Source organism: Phyllostomus hastatus, unplaced genomic scaffold (genome assembly GCF_019186645.2).
Source record: "Phyllostomus hastatus isolate PE091 unplaced genomic scaffold, TTU_PhHast_1.1 phas_scaffold_585, whole genome shotgun sequence".
NCBI classification, from domain to species: domain Eukaryota; kingdom Metazoa; phylum Chordata; class Mammalia; order Chiroptera; family Phyllostomidae; genus Phyllostomus; species Phyllostomus hastatus.
This window is the reverse complement of record NW_025334037.1, coordinates 18,530,358-18,555,064: the sequence shown is the minus strand read 5'-3', so window position 1 is coordinate 18,555,064 and position 24,707 is coordinate 18,530,358. Positions and strand designations below refer to the sequence as shown.

The 24,707-nt window shown below is 38.2% G+C and overlaps 1 non-coding gene and 1 pseudogene across 1 annotated transcript; both read right to left on the bottom strand.

Moving 5' to 3' along the window:
* Positions 1-5,055: 5,055 nt before the first annotated feature.
* On the bottom strand, positions 5,056-5,163 carry LOC123810247. The gene has a single exon (XR_006784211.1). It is a non-coding gene; the product is annotated as a U6 spliceosomal RNA (small nuclear RNA).
* Positions 5,164-11,617: 6,454 nt separating this feature from the next.
* LOC123809924 lies at positions 11,618-23,223 on the bottom strand (annotated as a pseudogene).
* Between the last annotated feature and the right edge of the window lie 1,484 nt (positions 23,224-24,707).

Genomic DNA, 24,707 nt, shown 5'->3' with positions numbered 1-24,707 from the left:
AGCAAAGGCAGCAGATTTGTGTGGCAACCTAAGTAGGAACCTGGAGGAAGCACTCAGGCCATTCTTTTTTTAGAAATACTAGAAAAGAAAAAATCTTACCAACATAAAGCAAAATACATCACTGCCTTTTAGTAAACAAGAAGGTGTTTAAAACTTTTCCCATCCCATCTGGAAGAATAGGCCTTGATAAATGTACAGTATCAAAGGTGTTACTGTTAGTGGCTGAGATTGTCTGGGACAACCTGAAACGCAGCCCGCCAGTCTGAGCAGGCAAAGAGGAGGCAGGTCCCTGTGTGCACCAGTGAAAAGACCAGAGCAAGACAGTCCACACAGCTGGCTCAAGAGACTTTATGTGGGACTTTTGGCCAAGATGGAGGCATAGGTAGATACACTGTGCCTCCTTGCACAACCAAAACAAGGACAACGATAAATTTAAAAACAAAAAACAACCAGAACTGGCAGAAAATCAAACTGTATAGAAGTCTGGCAACCAAGGTGTTAAAGAAGAAATATTCATCCTGACCAGAGATGGAGGGGCAGAGATGGGCAGCCAGAGAGAACATGTGGCAAGGTGGTGGCTGGAGGACCAGGCTGTCCCACATTTGCATGTGGATAAACTGGGAAGAACAACTGGGGAGCAAGACAGACCATGCAACGCAGGGTTCCAGTGTGGGGGAAATAAAGCCTCAAAGCCTCTGACTGAAAAAGCCTCTGACTGTGGGGGTTGAGGCAGTGGGAGAAACTTCTAGCCTCACAGGAGAGACCCACAGGGACCTAGAACATACACAAACCCACCCACCCGGGAACCACCACCAGAAGAGCCCAATTTGATTGTGGAAAGTAACTAAGACACTTCTGAAGAGGGATATGTGGGAGGGAGAGTAGCCTTACCTGATTATCACATGACTTTCAAAGCTATAGTGATTAAGATATTAAGACATCATCTGTTAGACTAACAGATAAATGGGGCAGAATATACAGGCCTGCAAAAGAAACACAGGTGATTTATGACTCAGTATATGAATAGATGTGGCATTGAAAATCATTAGGATAAAAGGATTCTTTAATAAATGGAAATAGGACAATTTGCTATCCATATGGGAAAAAATTCAGTCTTCATATGATGTATGAAGAGAAACTTTAGGTTGTTTAAACACTGACATGTATAAAGCAAAAGTTTAAAACATTTACAAAGAGATATAGAAAAATATCTATACAACATCAAAGAAGGGGATGATTTCTAAAGTAAGACAAAAAATACATCATCAGAGAATAATATTGATAAATGAAATAAAAATAATTTTTCAGCAAAGAACATAACGAAAACATTAAGACCCTTCATAAACAATAAATGTTTTCAAAACAGATAATTGAAAAACAACTGGTATTCAAAATATAGCATTTTAAAAACCCTCTTACACATTACCAAGACAAAGACAAATAACTCAATAAACATGTGTAGAGAAGAAATCAGAATGATCAATAAATAAATATGACAACATGCCCTATATCATTATTAATCAGAGAAATGTAAATAAAACTACTACATGGTTAGAGGAAATAAAAAGAATCTGACACTCCCAAGTGTGAGCAAGAATATGCATCAGTGGGAATCCATAATCGCTGCTAGTGGCGCTTCAGGAGACGATTTGGCATTGTCTCACATTTGAAGCTCCTCTGCCTTACTACCCAACAGTCCTGCTGCTGAAGTACTCTTGCCCCCCTGCAACAGAATAGAGGTAAGAGGATATTCCTGACAGTGTTGTTTGTAAGAGCGAAAAATAAAAAATAGAAAGGGGTTGGCTAGCAACAGAAGAACGAATAAATACATTTTGGTGTATTCATCTAATGGCATGCAGTGCAGCAGTGAAAACAAATACATTCAGGCAACATATAACAGTTTTAAACAAATGAAATGTTGAGTGAAAATGGAAGTTATAAGAGCATATTGATGTTTATGCCAATTATAGAAAGATTACAAGCAGGCACAAACTAAATGATGTATTGATTAGAGGTACATTCACATGTAGTTAAACTACAAAGGAAAGCAAGGAAATGATAAAAAATAAAGAAATGACAGAAATGACGAGAGAGTGGTTAGTTACCTCTGAGTGTGGGAGAGAAGATGCAATCAGGAATAGAGAAGAGGTGGTATGCTGGTGGTATGTTTTTAAAAATAATTTATAAAATCGATCTGAGAGAGAAAAAGAAAGGAAGAGGGAGAAAGGGGTGGGGGAGAGAGGGAGAGAGACATCAGTTGGTTGTTTCATGTAGTTATGCATTCATTGGTTGATTCTTATCTGTGCCTGACTGCGGATGGAACCTACAACCGTGGCGTATTGGGACAATGCTCTAACCAACTGAGCTACCCAGCCAGGGCACTGACAGTAGGTTTTGTTTCCCAAAATAGGTGATAGATACACCCAGGTGTGTGTGTGTGTGTGTGTGCGCGCGCGTGCGTGTGTGTCACACATACTGGTTATGTATGAAATAGTAAAATAAAATCCCAGAGGAGTTTTCATGAAGAAGGGCAGTAAGATGAGAAGTTAACTGTGATCCTGGGTTTGCATAGGAATATAAAATGGGGAAGGGGGTGGTTGACGAAAGACTAGACTTTACATTTTGCCCAAGGATGACCCTTTCCAAGATAGGGGTTCTATTTCTTTCCACCTGAACCTCACAAAAAGAAAATTGGGAAAATGTACAAAATTTCCTTTATTTTGAGTAAGGGAATATTACACCTCTGGGCACAGGAACCAGAAACATTGCATACACTAACAATATGAAAAGTATAATAAATGAATCCCCCTCCACCATTTAAAATAGCTTGATGATTTTGAAAGAGCACTGGATTAAGAGTCAGAGACCAAGCTTAGTCTTGCTCTGTCCTTAGTTAATTGTGTGACCTTGGGTAACTAATTTAGTCTCTCTGAATCTCAGTTTCCTTAACAAGATGATTTCTAAGGCTCAGCTTTAAGTTCAGTTATTCTATGAGTTAGAGAATCTCTCAACCAAAAAGAAAGTGGGCATGTACATTCATCATTTTAATAAAGGCATATTCTATTAATTTGGAAAAGCCGAAGAGAGTATTAATTTTCCTCCCACAGTCTTAATGAAGAAATAAAGAAACTAATTTTCCATTACCATTCAAGGGGGCAACCTACTCCTTCACAGATTGTGAAATTAATGTAACAGATCCAACCAACTGGGCAGGCTGTGCATCTTTCTTCCCCTCTCCAGTTCTGAGCCCTGGACCTGTATTTTGCAAGAACAAAGTTCAAAAAGTTAGCTCAAAATTAATGCCGTTTTAAGAATTAAGCTTATATATAGTGCTGCTGTTAGAACAAACTGCCTGAAGACAGTTTCCAGTATCTCTGACTTAGAAACGTTTATTGTTACGTATGTCTGAAGCACAGCAGATATGATCTTTACTAATTATAGTTTCCTTGATTAAAATAATGTGTATCTATAATGTATTTTTTTCCTTAGGTGTTCAGTGTCATTAGGGATATTAAATTATTTATCTTTACCACATATCAGTGAAGCTAGTGGGAACAAGCTTTGTTCTCATAATTTAGAGGAGAATATTAATAGTCAAGGATTAAGTCATGATCATCTAGTAATTTTTTGTCATAAATGTTAAGACTGGATCTCTGTCTATCTATCTATCTATGTATTCCTCCCCAACTACCTTACTTCTCCCTCTATGTTTAAATAGTATCATGTAAAACACATAATACATATGTATTTCTCTCCCATGTACCTTCTACGTAGGGGTAATTTCCTACTGTATGCAACCCTAGGGGGATGCAGGGGCCTGTCTTCCCCTACTGAAACCAATGAAGGCTGATCTCTTTCCCCAGCTTGGGGCAGTCAGGATAAGGGCACTTTATCTAGACTCCAGGATTTGGACACCACAGCCCAGAGCCTTGACTCTTGTGGGAGAAACACGGATGCAGAAACAGTTTAGAGTTATTTGTAGTAGCAAAGGTAGTAAGAATTTGCGAGGGTGTTGTGCAACCTGTGGGCTGAGTCCTGTGGTGTCACCTCTCCCAGGGTCCTAACCAGGCTACTCCTTCCGTTTTTGTCTGGGCTGTGGCTCCTGCTGCTGAGCTTCCTTGGCTTCTGCCCGTTTTTTGACTCTTCTCCTCCAGGCTTCTCAATGCTTTTGTGAGCTGCCCAACAAATGAATTCTTCCAGTGAATTCTTCTCTCTTTGTGTTAGCCAGGGTTGATATCAATTGCTTCCATACAAACACACAGATTTCCTTAATCTTACTTCTACTGAAGGCACCATATTTTAATTACTGAATTGTCCTTGCATACTTATGATGTTTAAGTTTTGCATTATTTTAAAAGGTTCTCCAACAAATTAATTGAAGCGTAGCTTCGAAATCATAATAAGCCTGTGTGTGTGGACTGAGGATGATTTTAATACCTGTTTTTTTAGTGGACTTAAGTGAAAATGGAATTAGAGAGTAAAAACATTTCCATTTTATCAAGTGAGGAAAGCAAGATAAAAAGCAGTATGTGTAAAATAATCTCAATTTGGTAAACACATATATGGTTAGGGAAGAAGTACGAGAAGCCTAAGGGATGAAAACATTGACGGGGTAATGTCTGGGTCGTGGGATGATAGGTTTTCGATTTCTTCTATCGATGTCTAAACCTATAGAGAATTTTTATGAATTTATTTTAGCCAAACTGATGACAATTGCTAGGAAGCAAAATCTCAATGGATGGAGAAAAGGCTCCAGAGAATGGCAGTTTTGCAGCTCATTTTATACATTAGAATGAGAGGGGGAGACTTAAGGGGGGTTATATAAAATTCACTAGTGGTAGATTATGGAGGTGAGAGAAAAAGTGGTTAAGTCTCTGAGCTTGGATAAAGAGTAAAATGGAGAGACACATACTTTTTCTACATTGGTGCAGGATAGTTAACATGCAACATTTACAACACATAGAGATGGTGTTTGGGTAGCTTGTCAGATTTAGTGTGTGGCCCTTTTTTTGTCCACGCTCCTTTGTGCTTAAAATTTTTTAAGTATTATTTTTTAAAAAATATAAATGCTTCACAAATTTGTGTGTCATCTTTGTGCAGGGGGCATGCTAACCTTCTCTGGATCATTACAATTTTAGTCTGTGTGTTAGTGGACAGTAACCCGGCCTGGAGCGCGTCTGCCTCAGGTCGGCTTGTGGTGTATGGGTTCTTGACTTTGTGCAGGAGAAATTTCACAATATGAGTCCAGGTGATTTTGAGAGTACGTTTATTAAAGCTGGGGACAGTGAAACAAAAGCCTAGGACGCAAGAAGCAACAGGAGAGAGCCTAGGTGGGGCCGCTTTGGCTTACTGGAGAATCAGAGAAAAGGGGGTCCTGGGGACAGGTTCAGGGGGGTCTCCTGGGATGAGCTGCCTCTTCCCATTTTTCCTCTGCTTGTGAGTCTCACAGGGTCCGTTAGAGTTTTTGTGATGCATGCGTGTTGGGGAAGGAGAGGGGGAAAGGAAAAGGGGTGGATGTGATCTCAAGAGGGAGAGTGAGCGCTGGGTGCTTCCGTCTTGAGAGTATTAAAGGCTGGGATTTTGGAGAGGCCTTAGGGGAGGATCTCAATAGAATATTCATCAGCCTTTCCGGTGTATCATTTCAGGGTCTTGATCTCCACTGATTAGTTGGCTCCGGGATAGGGGGTCATTAGTGCAGCCGGTCTTGGCATCACCCGCCTGGTTTTGCCGCTTTTCTGGGCCTGGAGCTAAAATACAACTGAGGCCTAGATGTTATCTGTAGAGAGGAAAGGTAAGGGACTCTAAAGCGCATGACCAGCAATATCCCAGCGGAGGAAAGGCCACTCCGGGGCAGCGGGGAGTTGTGGGGGCGGGGGGGGGGCGGGGGCGGTGGTGGTGGTGAGGTCTGGCGCCAGTTTTGCCTGTTGCTGGGCTCCCCAGGGCTTTCTGCCTTGGCGATCCTCTGCATCAGGCTGTGAATTGCTCAGCCAGTTTGTTCAGTTCTGGCTCAGTTTCCCCATTCCACGCGCCAAGGAATTTTCCTAGCTTCTTACTATCCTGCCTCATATGTACTGCTGAAGTGATCACTGTACTTTATTTTGATAATAAAAAATTAACATGTATTATGTCATTATTATGAAAAATCCATAACTTAAAATTCTGTTTCTTATGGAAATATACAAAAATACAACAAATAGTTCCCATCTTAGAAATGTAGAAAGAATAGTAATCCTTCAGCTTCAACAGTTATCAACACATGGCCTACTTTCTTTCATCTGGTATGTGCTCTCTTCCCCACCCACACTAAATTATCAGTTCGGAGAGGTTTTTTTTTCCATTTAATTGATTATTCCTTCTTTTCCATAAGTTACTTTTCCTTTTAGAAATTCTTATCAACATCACTTTCTTTTATGCATCTATTCCTTATTCTCATATTTTTTTCCCTTGTATCTTTTATCGCTTTATTTTGGTTAAATTGCTAAGTTTGCTTCTAATCTACCAATTCTGCTTCCAACTTTGTTGTGTACTGCCTTCAGTGCAATTTTAAATTTGGTAATCATATTTTAAATCCAATCTTTTTTTTAAAGATTTTATTTATTTTTAGAGAGGGAAGGGAGGGAGAAAGAGAGAGACATCAATGTGTGGTTGCTGGGGGCTGTGGCTTGCAACCTAGGCATGTGCCCTGACTGGGAATCGAACCTGCGATGCTTTGGTTCGCAGCCTGCGCTCAGTCCACTGAGCTACGCCAGCCAGGGCCCAATCTTTTTTTTTTTTTAAGACTTTATTTATTTATTTTTAGAAAGAGGGGAAGGGAGGGAGAATGAGAGGGAGAGAAACATCAATATGTGGTGGCCTCTGAAGCGCCCCCTACTGGGGACCTGGCCTGCAACCCAGGCATGTGCTCTGACTGGGTACTGAACTAGCAACCCTTTGGTTTGCAGCCCCACACTCAATCCACTGAGCTATACCAGCCAGGGCTAAATCCAATCTTATGTTCCCAAATTGTTTGATTTTTATGAATGTTTATTTTGTTCTCCTAAATGCTATATATTCTTGGATCTTCTTGTGAATAAGAATCAGAAAATTTTCTAAACTTTGGTTTCTATAGTGAATTTATTTTAGAGGGACCAATTCCTCTGATTATTCCAGGTCAGGGATAGGCAAATTGCAGCTCTTCAGCTGCCTGTTTTTGTAAATAAAGTTGTATTGTAATGCAACTATGGCCTTTCATTTGCATATTGTGGGTGGCTGTTTTTGCACTATAAAGGCTGTGCATGATTGCTGTTTTCCTGTTACAACGGAACTCTGTCTCGTGGCCACAGACTACATGGCCTGCAAACCCCAAGATATTTACCATCTGCCCCTCTACAAGGAAGTTTCTTGAGCTTTCCTTTCTAGGTGGTTTCTTACTTTTGATTTTTGCAATGTTTTTAGAGACAGAGATTTCTCTTTATTTGGATGTCAAAGGGTTATGAACAAGGGGTTAATACCAGAATCAAACGAAGCCCTTTTCAAATTTCGCCTGCCTGGGGCCCCACATTAGGCCTACCAAATTAGAGTTCTTTGTTGAAGTAAACTTCTTACTCATACTATCCAGGATCCGCTGTTTGTACTGTCCAGAAGTTGCCCCCACCGTTCTACCTTGATGGGTAGCTCTGCGAGTTGTACCTGGAGAGGGTAACAGCCTGGCAAAAGTCTACTTGGAAGACTAGTTTCTTGTTTTTTAAATTTTAATTTTGTATTTTTTAATTACAGTTTATATGTAGTCAATATTATTTTGTATTAGTTTGAGGTACACAGCATAGTGGTTAGACAATCATATACTTTACAAAATGTTCCCCCTGATATTTCCATATGTAGTTATTACAATATTATTGACTAGCTCCCCTGTGCTGTACTTTATTTACATCCCCATGACTGTCATGCAACCAATTTGTATTTCTTAATCCCTTCACCTTTTTCACCCAGTTCCCCAACTCCCACCCCTCTGGCAACCATCAGTTTGCTCTCTGTATCTATGAGTCTGTTTTGGTTTTGTTTGTTTGTTTATATTTTTCTTTATATTCCACATACAGGTGAAATGATATGGTACTTGTCTTTCTCTTGCTGTCTTATTTCACATAGCTTAATACTCTCTAAGTCCATCCATGCTGTCTCAAATGGTAAGATTTTATTTTTTTGTGGCCAAGTAATATTCCATTGTGTATATATAACACGGCTTTTTTATCCACTGGTCTATTGATGGGCACTTGGGTGGCTTCTGTATCTTGGATATTGTAAATAATACTGCAATGAACATGGGTCTGCACATATTCTTTCAAATTAGTATTTTTGGTTTCTTTCCATGTATATATCAAAATATATGTGTGTATATATATATATATATTTCTCTGTATCTCAGTGTCTATGAGTCTGAAATTATATATATATTGAAATATATATATACACACACATCAAAAGAAACAAAAATACTAACATATATATATATATACACACAATATATACATAGAAAGAAACCAAAAATTTTAATGATCTGTATGCTAGATCATAAGGCAGTTCCATTTTAAATTTTTTGAGGACCCTCCGAACTGTTTTCCACAGTGGCTGCACCAGTCTATATTCCCACCAACAGTGCACGAGGGTCCCCTTTTCTCCACATCCTTCACAACGACTGTTGTTTGTGGATTTATTGATGACAGTCATTCTGATGGGTATGAGGTGATATCTCATTGTGGCTTTCATTTGCATTTTTCTGATGATTGGTGGTATTGAGCATTTTTCATATGTCTATTTGCCATCTGTATGTCTTTTTTGGATAAGTGTCTGTTCAGGTCTTTTTCCCATTTTTTAGTTAGTTTTTTTTTGGTTTTGAGTTGTATGAGTTCTTTATAAATTTTGAATATCAACCCCTTATCAGATGTATCACTGGTTAATATCTTATCCCATTCAGCATGTTATCTTTTCATTTTGTTGGTAGTGCAACAAAACTTTGCTGTACAAAAAACTTTTAGTCTGATGTAGTCCCCTTCATTTATTTTTTCTTTTGTTTCCCTTGCCTGAAGACATGTATCAGGAAAAATATTGCTATGAGATATGTTTGAGATTTTTACTGCCTATGTTTTCTTCTAGGATTTTTATGGTTTTGAGTCTAACACTTAAGTCTTTAATCCATTTTTAGTTTAATCTTGTATACAGTATAAGAAGATGGTCTAGGTTCTTTTTTTTTAACGTGTCTAATTTTCCCAACACCATTTATTTTATAAACTGTCTTTATCCCATGGTATGTTCTTGCTTCCTTTGTCAAATATTAATTAGCATAAAGGTATATGTTTATTTCTGGGCTCTCTATTCTGTTTCATTGATTTATATGTCTGTTTTTATGTCAGTACCATGTTATTTTGATTACTATGGCCTTGTAGTATAATTTGAGATCAGGTAGTGTGATACCTCCAACGTTTTGTTCTTCTGTCTCAGGATTGCTGTGGCTATTGTTTTTTGGGTTTTTTTTTGTAGTCCCATATACATTTTTAAATTATTTATTGTAGTTCTGTGAAAAACACCATTGGTATTTTGGTAGGAATTGCATTGAATCTACAGATTGCTTTGAGTAGTACGCATGTTTTAGTGATGTAATTCTTTCTATCCATGAGCACAATATATGTTTCCATTTATTTGTATCTTCACTTTCTTTCTTCAGTGTCTTATAATTTTTCAAGTACAAGTCTTATCTTCTTGGTTAAATTTATTCCCAGTTAGTTTTTTTTGGATGCAATTTTAAGTGTGACTGTTTTCTTAGTTTCCCTTCCTGATATTTCCTTATTGGTGTATAAAAATGTAACTGATTTCTGAATATTTATTTTGTGTCCTGCTAGTTTACTGAATCATTGATCATTTCTAGTTTTTGTGGGTTTTTTTGGTGGAATATTTGAGTTCTGTATATATAGCATTATGTCATTTGCAAATAATGACAGTTTTACTTCTTCCTTTCCAATTTGGATGCCTTTTATTTTTTCTTCTTGTCTGATTGCCATAGCTAGGTCTTCCAGTACTATATTGAATAAGATTGGTGAAAGTAGACATCTTTTGTCTTGTTCCTGATCTTAAGTGAAATGCTTTAATTTTTCCCCCATTGAGTATGATGTTAGCTGTGGGTTTGCCATATATGGTCTTTATTAATTTGAGATGTGGTTCCTCTATTCCCACTTTGCTGAGAGTTTTTATCATAAATGGGTGTTGGATTTTGTCATATGCTTTTTCTGCATATATTGGTATGATCGTATGATTTTTATCCTTCATTTTGTTTATGTGATATATTATGTTAACTGATTTGCAGATATTTTATCAACCTTGCATCCCAGAAATAAATCCCACTTGATCTTTTTTTTTTTAATTAGAAAGATGGGAGGGAAGGGGGAGGGAGAGGGAGAGGAAGAGGGAGAGAAACCCAAAGTGAGAGAGAAACATCAGTTGGCTGCCTCTCACATGCTTCCAACCAGGGACCTGGCCCACAACCCAGATATGTGCGTTGACCAGAAATAAACCTGCAACCCTTCAGTTTACAGGATGATGCTCCAAGCAACTGAGCTGCACTGGGCTTTATCTTTTAAGGGCTTTATCTTTTTAATGTATTAATGAATTTGGTTTGCTAATATTTTGTGGAGGATTTTTGCATCTATGTTCCTCAGGTAAATTGGCCTATAATTTCCTTTCTTTGTAGTTTAGAAGACTAGTTTTTTTTCTCTACGCTTTTTCCTGATTCTCCTCTATGTTAACAGAAACTGATAGGAATCAAAGTGTTATTTTGAGCTGTTTTGGTTTGACATAAATAGCTACAATCAGCAACTGAAATAAACTTGCGTTTTAACCTCCTGTAGTTGGTTTCTTGCTCTTAGCATAGATTCTACACATACTAGAAAGTTCACATACAGAGATATTAAACACCATCCTTATCTGGGGTGAAATTAGTTTGCTACCTCATAACAAAAAAGGACTTTCCAAAAATGAGTCCTAGACTCAGTAGGCCAAAAAATGAACCACAGTTTTGGAATCAGTGTTAGTTTATTTAACTTTGGGAAAAGTATTTGAATTTTCTGGCCTTCTGATTCTTCAACCTTCAGAACTGTAGTTGGAGTTGAAAATTTTATTTCCTTCTGGCTCTAAAATTCTTAATGTCATGCCTGAGTATAGTCCTACAGCCTGTCATAGTGGTCGGCTCCAGGGAGTCTCTACAGAGGAGCCCTTGATGATTCAGAAGGCTGGTTTGGAGCAGGAAGAAAGGCATAAAGATATAGAAATTAACCGAGAAATAATAACATAGTTTTTCCCAAGACTGTCCAGGACTTACTAGGTCTTGTGAAATAGTTTTCTTTTTTCATTGTCTGCCAGGTTTTATCTGTAGATTCTAGTGAACTTGAACAAGAGAAAGCTGCAAAACGTGGTTTGGAGAGTAACAGGGAAGGGATGCTAGAAGCATGTCCCTTCACCAGACACTGAGGGACTCCTTCTGGTGGAGGACAAATGACACTAGAGGCAGAGGTGGCTGGGGGCAAGTCCAGACAGGCTCTGACAAGGCTGCAACTGGGCAAGCTGAGACTTGAAAGGTAGGGCCCTGCAAGTCTCAGGCCCTGGGGTCATACACCCACCCCAGGAAGATAGGGGATCTGTACTGATGGTCCCAGAGCAGGAAGAGGAAGGGCTGCTGCACTTCAGAGATCAGCAAAGTGCTGGCCACAGAGGTAGCCATAGACTGCAGCCAGCTCCTCCTAGTTCTCTGTCAGCTCCAGTACTGTCTGGCAGCCGCACTGCACAAGTCTGAAGATCCAGGTCCTCTGTCAGCCTGCACAGGTTGAGTTGGTAAGAAAAGACCAAAAAAATTCTAGTTTGTCTATGACTGCTAGCATGTCCTGGTTGCACCTGACTTTGATGTAAGGCCTCATTGGGAGAGTGGGCTGGAATTTGGCCATCTCTGTCTTCCTCATGGTGGCCTCAAAGACAGAAGGGCTGAGAGCCTGCTCCACATCTTCAAGACTTTATTTCGTGTTTGGGGGTACCAGGATCACCATACTCAGATTACGAGACTGCTACAGCTACCCTATCTTGGCCTTTAATGCTGGATCAGTGAAATGGGCCACCAGGCACTTCTTGCTGATCACCAAGGACACGTTTATCACAGAGAATTTGAAATGGAAGTGCTCCCTCTTGGTTTTTGTGTGATCAAATGTGGTCTTCCACTTGGCACTCAGGTTGATTGTGTTGAGGAGGACAAGGTGAGAGTCAGAGGGCAGGCTGTCTAGCAGCTGCTGATCTTATGGTTGATCTCTACCACCCTGATGTTTATGAACTCCAAGTTAACATTACTGTCATTTCCCAGGACTCTGGGGCTGCCATACAGGTTCTGACAGGAATTCACAAAGGGGTCCCATATGGCCAGGTCTGGGTTGTGGAAGATCTGAGAGGCTGTGGTGAAGCCTTTGGATATGAAGGCCCTCAGGGCCTGGTGGGTATGGGCAGAGTCCTTGGAGGAGAGGAAGACAGTCTCTAGGTTTTTCTTGGTGCTGTCCTTGGCCCCAAGCAAGGACCCGAGTGAGCAGACTGGTGATGCCGAAAGGAGAGAAAGCCATGTTGGTCTTGGTGATCTTCACTGCAGACAAGATGTGGGAGAGCTTTGTGGAGAAATCTTTCAAAGCCTCCTGCAACGTGGTCTTTGCTGAAGGACTCTAAAGTCAAGGCAGTAAGTGACAAGCCCTGGGCTGAGGGGCCCAGCAGTGGACTGGGGAGTTGGTTGCGTGAGTTGAGTAATTTAGTGGATGCAGGGCTGGGAGGTAGGTTATAAAATGCTATTGGCTCTTAGGATGCTTTAGTTGGTTGTCATCATGGTGGAAGAGCCCACCACGATGACAAAGAGGTGGTATGTTGAATGGATTGATTTCAGGGATCTCTTTTTCTTAGATGTTTCCTTCACTTTTCCCAGGCAGTTGACTCTGGATTGGTGAGGCTATGGCTGATGCCATTTGGATTTGAGGAGACTCTATCTCCAGCTAGCAGCAGCAGCAAGAGAGTCAGCAGGGTCAGCCTAGAGGCCTTCTGGGCAGCAGTGTCAGCCTGGACCTGTGGAGCCAGCCAGCCTTGGGGCCAGCTTTGGAGCCAGCTTTGAGCCCTGGGGCCCAGGAGGGCCCCACCCGCAGGGTCCACGCCTATCCCGTTGTGAATTTTTTTAAAACTGACTTAATAAAGATGTTTCAAACCACATTTGGCCAGAATATGAATTTGTTGGATAAATCTGATTTTAAGAATTTTCCTCAGAAAATTGCCTCAAGTTGGCCTTGTGTTTTATATTTTTATTTAACTTAGATTTACATTTTGGATAGTCTCTTACACTTGATTTGACTTACTGAACTCTGTGAATAAAGGGGCCCAATGAGCATTGGAGTATATTTTACAGCAGTATAAGTTTTAAGAGCTCTTTCATCCTTTTCCTACTCATGCAAAAGTCCTATTAATGTCAGAGGGATTTACTGTGATTGAAATGAAGGGAGTCTGCGTACTTGAAAAGTTTGTAAGCAGGCTTTAGGTTCGTAAGTGGTATTACATATTTATGAACATCATATAAAAGTTTCAATAGCACGAACATGAACAGAATAAAATAAGATGTTGAAGATAAGTCTATGTTAACAATTGAAGAGCGTCAGAGGGAAAATTGAACCAATTTCCTGAGTAGCTGTCTCGTTTTCTAACTTTAAAGTTGGGACGGAGTTTTGGAGAAGCTCACCACTCTGGTTGAATAACGGAAGTGCCTTCTCTCAGATCTAGGGTTCTGTACGTTTGAGTTAGTATGTCAAGGATTACAAGGATAGACTATTTTCTTCCTGATTAATTTTTTCTTCTGTTCTCTTAAGTGTTTTTTTTCTGCATCCACTCCTTTATCCTTTAATTTGAGTCAGGGAACAATGGGTAAGTGCTGTATCTCTATTGTACAACTGATAAAAATTTAAAAAAAGTAAACTGTATTTGGCGTATGATAGTATATTAGTTGCAGGTGTATGACATAGTGATTCAACACTTACACACTTTACAAGGTAATCACCACGACAAGCCTACTAACTATCACCATGCAAAGTCATCACAATGTAAGTGACTGTGTTCATTGTGTTGCACACCACATCCTTATGGCTTACTTATTTTAAAACTAGAAGTTTGTATGTCTTCTACCCCTTCACCGTTTTCCCCCTTCCCCACCCCCTCTACATCTAATTTTGGAGGACGAAGGATATAAAACACAGTGATGAACATTCCATTACACACTTTAGCATTATAAGTGGGGTCTCTTTTTTTTATCTCAATGTAAATACTTGGTGAGGAATATGCCTGCTTCATTCTTCAAAGGTATTTAATACAGATAAGTCTTAAGCAAATCTTTCTTTTGAGGTTACTACTAAATCTTTAACCATAGTGTGGCAGGAATAAGAGGGAAGAGAATGGAAGGTTCAGGGCGGCCCGTCCCATGTACCCATCCAAGTATCTGGGAAAATGCTTGGTCTATTGAACAGAGGAATAAATAGTTCAGTATCTGAGGCCCAAGACAAAACGTAACTCCAACATGAGGCAATTGGCTGTTCATGTGAAAATAGAGTTAATCCTAATCCCCTGATCCTTTCTGGTGTTTTAAGCAGTTCTAGTTATAAAAGAAAACTCATAACCATGAAGAGAAGAGATACTAGAAATGATATCTTCAATTTGATAAGATAGGGTATTACCTGCAAAATGGTCACATACTGGACTTTAATGTTATACTTGAAGAGAGTCAGTCATAATTGGAAGTCTAATCTTCCTATGTAAAAAAAAATCTGTGGCATTATGTCACAATATAATATCTAGGATAACCCATTAATGGACAGCATTTCTTGCATGACAACATGCTCTATGCAATTTGATGGCAATGTACAAAGTTTGATATTTAGTTTTAAGTTAAGCATGTAAAAATTCAATACTATCTATGCCCTTAAGAAATTGATTTGAAAAATAATTTCTTCATATGGTTTAAAATGTTTGAGAACTGGTTGTGCATATGATGTTAGATATGATTGATAATGTGCATTAATTAGACATTCCATATAACCATTATATCAGAGAAAGAACAATAAATGTTATCATAGTAGGCAATCATCCATGGATTTGGGAGGCCTGCATTGTGGAAAATAATCTTTTCTATTGTGATGTTAATGTGACTGAAATTTGGCCATCAGAGATATTGGTTAACATATGACTAATAGACAACGTGTATTTACTGTGTATCCAGTGCTTTATACCCATTACCTCAATCGACTCTCATAATAACCCACAAAGATAGGTAATGCTATTATCTCTGCTTTAAAGATGATCATTTTAAGGACTTGTTCTCTACAGTCTCATCCTACATGATCTAACCTATCCCCAAGGATTAAACACTTTCTTTATGCTGTTAATTCCCAAATTTATATCTCCAGCTAGGAGCCTTCTCTGAACTTTAAAAAAATTCATTTATTATTTTTATTTTTAAAAGGTTTTATCTATTTATTTTTAGAGAGAGGAAGGGAGGGAGAAAGAGAGGGAGAGAAATATCTGTGTGAGAAAGATGTGGATTGCTTGCCCCTCATATGTGCCTCAACCAGGAGCTCAAGGGGCAGCCCAGGCATATGCCCTGAACCGGAATCAAACCAGTGACCCTTCACTTTGTGGGATAACAACCAATCAACTGAGCTAAACCAGTCAGGGCCTGTCCTGAACTCTAACTCATATTTCTAGTCTCCTTCTTGACCTTTCACAATGGTCTCACAAATATCTTAAACTTAACCTTTGCAAAAACAGAACCATTGATTTTTGTTAGCGGGTGCTGTGTGTTGATTGCCTATTCAACTTCATTTTCTCCTTCTTAAGGGCAGGGCCTTGATTTGTTAGGTCTTCCACATCCCCCATCACCATATGGCTCAGGAGAAGATGACCCTGTCCCTAGCTCCAGGAGTAGATCTTGATTGATCTAAGCTAATCATGATCATCTAGTTCCTCTCATCAGTGATTGGTTAAAGATACATATATGAATGAATTTGAGGCAATGAAAGCTGTCTGCTGGGAGGCTTCTAGAAAATATTTTCCTCTCTTCTAAGTAGTTGCTAGGCAATATGGCCCATTTCTTCCTCTTTATGTTGTTGTGTCTGGATGTGATGCTCAGATCTGAAAGCTATCTTGCTATCAATGGGAAGACCCAACACCAGAGGAGGCCAAGACAAAGAGAATCACTGAAGGTAGAGCAGAAGACTCAATAAACCACATCTGGAATTTTCCATCTCTTGACCTCCTGTTATACGAAGTAATATTTTTCCTTGTTAACTCAATCTGAGTTCAAGTTTCTGTTATTTGCAGCCAAAGTGATCCTGATAACAATTTGCACCCCGAGAGTATTGGCCCTTCTCTTTTCTCTTTGCCATTTACCCAGCTGCTCGAGTAGGAACCTCAGGATTTGTTATTTCACTTTCCTTCACCTACTTTATGTGAAATGCCTACGTCCTTCAACTTGGAGCAGAGTAACAGAGAAGGAAAGAGAAAAGCACTGTTACTTTTTCTATCCTGAAATTGAGAGAAAAATATAATAATAGCATAAAATAAGTAAAGGGGTCAGGAAGAGGATCTGACTGAGGAGGCAAAGAAGGTAAATTTCATGAACCTGCTGAATTTGTCTTCTTGTTTTTCATTAAGATTTGAATTGAAAGTTAAAAGAAAAATCCCATGTATTAGAGAAAAAGAAATCTTAGAAAGAATATGCTTACTGCAAATTTTCTAATATGAGTAAGTTTTTATTTTTCTCCTATATAGTGTATATGAAACAACATTAAATAAAATCAACAAATCATAAGTTCACAATAAAACCTCTTGCACAGAGTATGTACTAAATGTAGTATAAATCCTAGATAATGTTTGGCAGTTGATTAGTCCATCATCCTGATACTGCCACCTAAAATTCATAGTTAATTGACATGTTACATTCTTATATGTCAAACTGAAAAGCCACAGTGAAAACCAAACATACCCAGTAAATTTTAGAGAGATTCCCACAGTAATTTTTGGCAGTATCAACTATTATATGAAGTTCTTTGTTATATGCAACTTTGACTTTAAATTTAAGTATATATCTATAAATATTTAGTTAATATATATCATGTGCCAAGCCCTGTGCTGAGACTGCAGATACAAAGATGAATAAGATCCAATGCCTCCTCAGAAGCATGGAAACAAATAACTGTAGTGAAATGGGATAAGCGCTGTGACCGTAACAAGTTTTAAGTGCTTGTTTTCACCATAGCATTTACGTAGGCTGTGGAAACCTGTTCATTTACTTTATACATAAAACATTACTCTTCGATGTAGATATTATCTCCTGTTATTCTCCTAGGGAGTCACTGTGCTTATTCATGACAAACTCTAAGTAGCTCCAGGCCTGTTAATATAGGATGTGAGAACTGTGATTACAGGGAACCTAGTTTAGGAGACATGTAAATAATAAGCTCACTCCCTTAACCACAGCAAGTAAAAATGACATAGTTTCACTCTCTGACAATTATGGCTAGAGTTGGATTAAGACATCCTAAGAATTTAAGCTACATCAAATGTAAAAATGATTCCACTCTATAATAAAGATTTACAATCTATTCATAAAAAAGAATACACACTTCATAGTGAGGAAAGCCTGTACTTTGCATATAGTTACACCAGATTAGCTAAGAGGAGGCAATGAGGACAGAGCTAACGGGAAAAAGGGAGAGTGCAGAGAAAGAGGAAGAACTTCCCATCAACTGGGTGTGGACTTAGATGCCTGATAGCCACGTAACATATAGATCATTCATTCAATTAATTAATACTTAATTGAGTTCTTAAAAATTACAGTCACAGTAACAACAATAATAATAATTAGCCCTGGCTGGTGTGGCACAGTAGATTGAGTGTTGGCCTGCGACCCAAAGAGTTGCTGGTTCGATTCCCAGTCAGGGCGCATGCCTAGGTTGTGGGCGAGGCTCCCAGTTGGGGGTCATGTGAGAATCAATAGATCAATGTTTCTCTCGCACATCGATGTTTCTCTTGTTCTCTTTCTCCTTCTCTTCCCCTCTGTCTAAAAATAAATAAATAAAACATTTAAAAAACTAATAATAATTAGTAATAACAGCCATCACACATTGAATGCTTACTACCTGTCAGGCACAGTACTATGTACTTCATGCACCTTATATATCCTATTTATATCTTAGAGGTAGGTACTATCATTATCCCTGTTTTACTGATGTGGATTTTGAGGCACAGAGAAATCAAATGTCTTGTCCAAAACCATCAGCTAGTGGATGGTAGAGTCAGGATTTGTATCAAGCCATTTGCTCTCAACCACTATGTGTGCGTCACCCACTGTACTAGCCTTTGGGAATTTAAATAAACCAGAGTCCTTGTCCTGAAGTCCGTAATTTGTGAGGAGAAAGAAAATGCAAGTAATTACAGCAGAGTGTGATAAATACTATAATAAAGATGTGTAGAATACAGTGATTGTCCCAAGGAGGAATGATGATTTCTGCTTAGAGTGGAGGGTTGGTGACATTTCAAAGAGGAGACATGTGAGCAGGAATTTAAAGAAGGAGAGGTGTTTTTAGGCAGGCAGAGTGACAGTAAAGGTCAAGGAAGCATCATGGACCAAAGCTGAGGGTACTTTTGGTTGGGGTGAGGTACTTGGGAGGGACAGCCTGGAAGGAGAACTACAAGGATTTATCAGGCAAGTGAAAGAAATGTACAGAATTCTAAACAGTTGTATTGTGTTCATTAATTTTTAGATAAGATATGTCTCTATTAACAATTTATTCCAAGACAAAATAAGCCAATCTTTCAGAGAATTTACTATACAATGTAACAACTGTTAATAAAATTGAAGGACTTAACCATTGTCTTCACTTTGAGGATGTCACTTTTAGGTCATTGCACATATGGATGTTTAAAAAAACCATAATTTCCATCTTATTATGCTGCATTAAAATATCTTTTAAGTATTTTGACATAGATATGTGGATCCAGCTACTGGAATCAAAATTCTGGTGTTCAGAGAGGAAAAAACAAGTGAGGCAACACACCTTACAGAAGGAAGTCTTGAGGCTTTTCTGTCTGTGAGGTATTTGGGAGAAAAATCTCTGCTTGGGGAAAGGTATCTAGCTAAAAATGAATCCTCATTTAGGTCCTCGGGGTTTTATAGGTGCTTCCATAAAGAATCCTGGGCTGGGGTCAGCTGGGTAGAGTAAAGCCCTCTTGAGAATCTTCCCCTTTTAGTCTTCAGGCTTTCTTTCACCTTTTACCCACATCATTGACTAATACCGTGAATTAGATCACTGACAGGTACAGATGCGTAGGTAGCATTGTTTCCAGTATGAGTCCATTAAGTAATCATATGATAATTATGTAACTAAGTAGTTATGACAATCATATGATAAATACAAATCATATACAATAGCAATGTGATGATTACAACATAAAGAGGTGTGCTCCCTCACAATAAGTTTTTAATAATTTTTGTGCACATCAAAATGCCATTTTAGTGCATTGCAATTTATTCAGTCTTCTTTTAATTTAATATTTAGGTTATTTCCAATATCATTCCATTATAGATAGTAGTGTGGTAAATATCTTAACACACATAATTTTTTCCTCACGTTATTTCCTTTGCACAAATCCCCTGGAGTGAGAGAAAAAAATGATATTTTCATAGTTTTTCTTGTATGTTACCATATGACTTTCCAAAAAGGTTGTAGTAATTATAAAGGCACCAGAAGTATCAGTGACCAGTTTAATCACATACTTCACTGACATTGGGTATCATAATTCAACAACAACAAAAAATAGTACTTATATAATTGGAGTAGAATAGTACTTCAAGTTTATTTTGATTTGCAATTCTTTGAGGAACTACAAGGATGGTCATTTTATGGATGCTCTCATTGAATGTACAAGAACATTTCAACTGTGACTTAAGGCAAGTCTACATAGTTATAACTTAAAAGAATAAGACATTAGAATTTATAACAGTTTATTAAATAGTTTCACAATCAGAAAAGAATCCCATGAATTTAAATGAAGTTATATCATCATAAAGTTTTCCCTGGTCCTTGTCAGAATTTGAAGATATAGTTATACAGCAGTTTCAGTCAACCAGTGTACCCATTGTTGGACCCTGTCTTTTTCATTTGAGATTACATTTTTTATGCATTAAAACAGTATACTTATTTTTAAAAGTTTATAAAGGGTTTGACTTTATTAATACACTATGTGATTTTTCATATATCCAGCTTCAGGATTATTTTAAAATTTCCATTACTATAACTAGTACTATAGAAATGATTATTCTTCCTTTTGTTTCCATTTGATTATTCCCCTTGAAATGTTACCTCAGAAGTAGAATTATGGGGTCAAAGGATATGTTTAATTTTATTGTACTTGTTAACATAATGATGAGGTTATTGGGATGAACTAAACTCCTATTTTAAAACTTTCACTTCAATTGAAACCAAGGTGTTTTCCATTGAACTACAAATGTCTATAGTGAATATTTTAGAAAAGGAGAAATGTAAAAAAGATTCTGGAAATTATTTTAAATAACTGTTCTAGAAATAAATTTATTTTATATTTACCAATCATTGAAAAATTTGCATAGAATTAGAAGGGGATTAGAAGTCATTAAGTTCAACTTTTTAACCTCTCTACACCTTAGTTTGCTAGTTTGCAAAAAGCATGTAATAATAGGGTTGTTGTGAGACCAAAACAAGAAAATACGTATAAAACACTTAGCTCATGGTCTGACACAAGTAAATTATCCATAAATCTGTCATTATTACAGTATAGCTGTTACAGTTAGCAGATACCAAATTGAAAGGTCATATTCCTTCATTCATTTATTGGTCATTTAAATGGTAGGCCCTGTGCTAGATTTTGGTATGCAAAAGTCAATAAAATTTGTCCCTGACTTCATGGGGCTTATGTTCTAGGGAGACGGGTGTCCAACCTTTTGGCATATCTGTGCCACACTGGAAGAAGAAGACTTGTTTTGGGCCACACGTTAAATACATTGCGACATGTAATCACAAAAAATTCTCATAATGTTTTAAGTAAAATTACAATTTTGTGTTGGACCTCATTCACAGCCATCCTGGGCTGCATGAGGCCTGTGGGCCACAGGTTGAACACCTATGTAGGATATGGATAAGAAATATATCATGCTAGATGGCGATTGTGTTATGGAGAATAAAGCAAAATTGGAAAAGTAGAGTATGTTATGTGGGAATTACTATTGTATATATGTTAGTTAGGGAAGGTCTCCCTAACTTGATGGCATTTAGGCAAAGACCAGAAAGAAGACAGGGGGTTAAAAGAGAGTTCCGGACAGACTTTTACTTGGAAATATGGTTAAACTTTTGAATATAGGGACCAGTTCTTTCAGATTTTGGTAGCACAACCTAAACTATGTAGGAGATCTGAAATATATTGCATTCCATATTATGTGTTGGAAAAGGTGAGATCATCACTATGATTACAGCTACAGTTTATTATTTGACTTAGAAAAATCAACATTTTATTCTTTTGCATGGATAACACCTTCACACGATTCAAATATGAAAAAGTATGCATAGGTAGAGAAGTCTCTCAGTCCTGTACTCATCCATACAGTTCTCATGGTTACCAACAAACAACGCATTGGATTTTTTTTATCTTGCCAAAGACTTTATTTTAAAAAACATGGGTATATAAGCCAGTTAAAGGTTTGCTTAAACAGTGAAAACCATCAAAACAGCTTTCCAGGAGCCTCTATCTTTAAAAAAAGTCAATTACATTTTGCTGCAGGTGCCCAAGATTCTCCACCTACTCCCAGCTAAGGATCTTAAGGCCCGGACCGGAAACGCCCTGGGGTGGGTTAAAGTGAACCGGAAGTACTTCCAGGAAAGAGCTTGAGGCGCTCGGCTGAGGTAAGTGAGCCTCAGCTCGAGGGTGGACTGTTTAGAAGCAGTCCTAATCTTTTCAAAAGTTCAGGGTTCATGTAAGGATTTAACCCGCTTCTGTGGCTGCCTGATCCTCTCCTTTCTCGCTGTGGCTGCTGAGTGGTTTGCTTGCCCAGGAGCCTCCCAACTGGGGCATTGGTGGTGTCTAGAACCTTCCACCTGTAGGTCGAGGGAGAAGGGATTACCCTCAGACGTCTCGCTTTGCTGGTGGGTCTTGTGGTTTTTCCGGAATCTCTGTCACGGCTGCTGGTTAGTACAGTGGGTCTGATCTTTTCATCGTAGAGAAGCTCCGATGTAGTCTCTATACTGCTTTTTATGGGTTTTGTTTGTTTTGCTTTGAAACTTCACGTTTGCGTTACGAATGCAAGGCAGTCATGTTGGCCATTCCTGTGAAAATTTTCAAACAAGTCTGGCGCTCCAGGTTTGCGACCTTTTGAATCGTGACAGGTGAATGTGGATCTTCTTTGGCGGTTGCTGCTTCGCAGCGTGTTTGGAATGTAATGCAGAAATTCTAGGGCAATGAGCGGCTGGCCGGAAGTGAGTGAATCCCCAAGGAAAGTGTTTAGAGTGTTCTTGATTCTTGTGGCAGCTTTATTCCCGCGGAAGCGCCTCGCACAAGCCGACTGGAATGGAATTTCCTGCCAATTCTGGTAATGCCGAAGTGTAGGTGTAAATGATTCTTGTCATTGTTTTAATCTGGCACTTGGCTTTTGGACACAACCAGCGATAACTCTTAAGGCATTTATTTATAGGAGCCTCTGTACAGGCATACCTCAGAGATGTCGTGGGTGTGGTTTTAGACCACTGCAATAAAGCCAGTACTAATCTTTTTTGCATGAGGAGGGTCTTGCCGTGAAATTGTAAAAATAAATAAATAAACAAACAAATAAATATAATAAAAAAGCCCCCATAACTTTTGTGAGGTGCAGTAAAGGAAAGGTCACTGTAATCGGTACACTCCGTTTAGAAAGAAAATGTGAAGATTCCATTAAGAATTTTCCACTTAGATTAACGAAATCCTTTACCTTTTGATTATTTGCTATTTTGCCTTAGTTGTGATAAATGTCTATGGCTGTTTGTTTTGTGCCTTGAAGGAAAAACTCTTTCTGAAACCTGAAAGTAGTCCAACCTGAAAATCAGTCCATTCTATGAGGGTGGAATTTTTTCCGCAGTCCTTCATAGTTCTCTTCTCATTTTTTTAGTCAATTTGAGTGTTTGTGATAACCTGGTCTGGTTTCTGGGTTGGATTAAAGTAGCTATTGAATTTTTAAACATCGTATTCCCCGTCTTGATGACTTATAAATTGTGCTAATGTAACTTGGGAGAATATTTTAATTTTTATACTGCTTCATATCATAATACCAGGAAGGAACCTACTATCAATTTTTTGATCATAGTGCCCACTGGGTGGCAGCATAGTGTTTTTAGTTTCTTCAGCTTTGACTGGATTTCATAAGTACTGATGCTGTAATAGTGTTAAATTCTGATAATAATAGATATCTACCATAGGTTGAATGTTTATTACATGCCAGATGCTGGGCTAACTCCTTTATGTGCATTTTCTCATTTAATCCTAAATAACAAATCTCAAAACCTGTAACTTAAGTATTTCTAGTATTCTTTAAAAATTTTTTTATTATTTTTATTTTTCCCTACTCCTCCTGCCTAGTGTTCTTTTTAGATCCTTTGAGGAAGCTGTGGGAAAGAGAATAAATAATAATGCAATGCCAATAACTACACAGCCAATAAATGGCAGAGCCAGAATTGAAACACAGGTGCTTATGATTTCATAGTAATCGTATTAAAGCCATTGTAAGCTTGACCAAATAGTGAAGAACCAGCAGTTAATATGAGAAACCTGTGGATATTTTGAAAGAGGTGAAAATTGAATATTGGTTTTATATAATGTGCTTCAAAACAGCTGAGGGTGCATGGTTTCCAAAAGGCGGTATTTCCTAAGTTGTGGTCCAAGAAATGCTAGTTCTGTGAGAGGATTCAATAATAAAAAAAAAAGGTTCCTGTGGTCACAAATGCTCTTGGAGATTCATTAAAGGGTGGAAAAAGTCCTGCAGTAAAGAAACCTGTTTAACCCAACTTTTTTTAACTTATAACATTCTTAAGTTTTTATGATTATAGCCCATGTTAAGAAAATGCATTATACATGCAGGCTAGTATACACACACACACACACACACACACAACTTAAATAAAATTCACATGAGGCAATATTTACCTTTACTACTCTTATGTTTTCTAGCTTAGCCTTTCATTACAAAAAAAAAATCTGGTTCAAGACCTTTTACACTGATACCTTGACCAAGTTTTACTGCAGTAGACCTTGGGCTCTATTTTTTATTTGAAGCACGTATTGATGGAACACACTGAGGGAAACATGTAGAAGACTGTGGTTGAAGGGAGGGATTGATGTAATGGTAAATATCTTTGATGATGGTAATATTTTTCTGTCAGTCCTGGTAATAGTTGAATGAAGACAGTATTTCTTATTGTGAAATTATTTTTCATAAATCAGGCATCTAGCAAAAGTGAGACCATAGAACAGTTTTATAGATTAGACTTTCCAGAATACATTCTTTGGAACATACATTGCTGAAAATATTAGTTTGCTTTATGAATTATAAAAAAGAGTGTCCCATGGTTAAGATA